Raw genomic sequence first — 1,954 nt, 5'->3', positions numbered from 1 at the left:
ATGTACATGAGACTCCCAATCATTTGCTTATAGAGTGTCTCGTCTATTCTTTCTCCTTCAGCATCCATGTCAAGCTTCTCTCCAGGCACCATAGGATTTGTAACTGAGTTGCAATCCTCCATGTCGAACCGTTTGAGAATCTCCTGAGCGTACTTGGCTTGAGATATGTGAATTCCATTCACCTTCTGATGCACCTCAATGCCCAAGAAATACCTCATCCTCCCAAGATCAGTCATGTCGAACTCGTCTTGCATAGACCTCTTGAACTCCATCATCATCTCAAGACTGCTTCCTGTGTAAATAAGGTCATCAACGTACACACTCACAATCAGGATATTACCTTGATTGTCGACCTTGAGAAACAATGTCTCCTCGTTCGGTGACTTTGCGAAGCCAGCTTTCAGAAAGTATTCTTCAATTCGACTAAACCAGGCCCTTGGGGCTTGCTTCAGACCATACAATGTCTTGTGAAGCTTGTAGACACTATCTTCCTGTCCCTCCACTACGTACCCTTTAGGTTGTTGTATGAAGACATCTTCAGTGAGGATTCCGTGAAGAAATGCTGACTTGACGTCGAGCTGGTACACGATCCATGACTTCTGAGCTGCAGTGGCTAGAATGGTTCTAATGGTGTCCATGCGTGCAACGGGAGCATATACTTCAGTGTAATCGATTCCAATCTCCTGAGAATATCCCTTAGCTACCAGCCTCGCCTTATGCTTAATAATTTCTCCGAGCTCGTTCAGCTTGGTTTTGTAAATCCACTTCACGCCTATGCACTTGGCTCCATTAGGTAACGTGCACAGCTCCCACGTCTGATTCTTCTCAATGGAGTTTATCTCTTCTGTCATCGCATCTCTCCACTTCAAGTTTTTTTCTGCTTCCTCAAAGTTTACAGGATCTGTTGCATTTATCTCCACCATGTTGACCACTTCTTCTTCATTATCAATGGTTTCAATGCAGTGCAAATAGTCTTTTAAGTAGCTTGGAGGTCTTCTGGCTCTGCCCTCCCTGATCTCTGCAGTATGTTCTTCTTGATTCTCTACTGCGTCTTCTACAGGCTGCTCAGTCTCGTTGTTGTTATCTTCCACCTCTCCATTGTTGTCTTCTTCATCACTTTCTTCCCAATCCACATCATCTCCATTCCATGTTAACGATCCTTCCGTGAGATGATCTTGATCCTCGTTCCAATCCCATTCTTTTGTTTCCTCAAACACCACATCTCGACTTGTCATCATCTTATTAGTCTTTGGATTGTACAGTCTGTAGGCTTTGGATTCTTCAGAGTATCCAAGTAGAACACATGGTATGCTCTTATCATCGAGCTTGCTTCGTTTCTGATCTGGAATGTGGACATGTGCAATGCATCCCCAGACTCTGAAGTGTTCCACACTCGGCTTCATCCCGCTCCATGCCTCTTGTGGTGTGACGTTTTTCACGGCTATAGTGGGACACCTGTTGAGAACATAGAAAGTCCACTTCACAGCCTCGGGCCAGAAGATCTTTGGCATCTTCTTGTTAGAAAACATTGACCTCACCATGTTCATGACAGTGCGGTTCTTTCTCTCGGCTATGCCGTTCTGTTGAGGAGTGTAGGACGTGGTTAGTTGGCGTCTGATTCCGTGCTCCTTGCAGTAGTCTGAGAACTCTAGTGAGGTGTATTCTCCTCCCCTATCTGTCCTTAAGCCTTTGATCACCTTCCCGGTCTCAGTTTCTACCATCTTCTTGAACGTTTTGAACTCAGTGAAGGCATCAGACTTATTCTTCAGTAGATACACCCAACCCTTTCTGCTATAGTCGTCTATGAAACATAGAATGTACCTCATTCCACTGTTGGAAGTGGGATTGATTGGACCACAGATATCCGAGTGGATTAGTTCCAATGCCTCTTTTGCTCTCCATGTACTCTTCTTCGGTATGGCCTTTCTTGGTTGCTTCCCCACCAGACAGTCTG

Source organism: Brassica oleracea, chromosome C3 (assembly GCF_000695525.1).
Source record: "Brassica oleracea var. oleracea cultivar TO1000 chromosome C3, BOL, whole genome shotgun sequence".
Taxonomy (NCBI): Eukaryota; Viridiplantae; Streptophyta; class Magnoliopsida; order Brassicales; family Brassicaceae; genus Brassica; species Brassica oleracea.
This window is presented reverse-complemented; position numbering follows the sequence as displayed.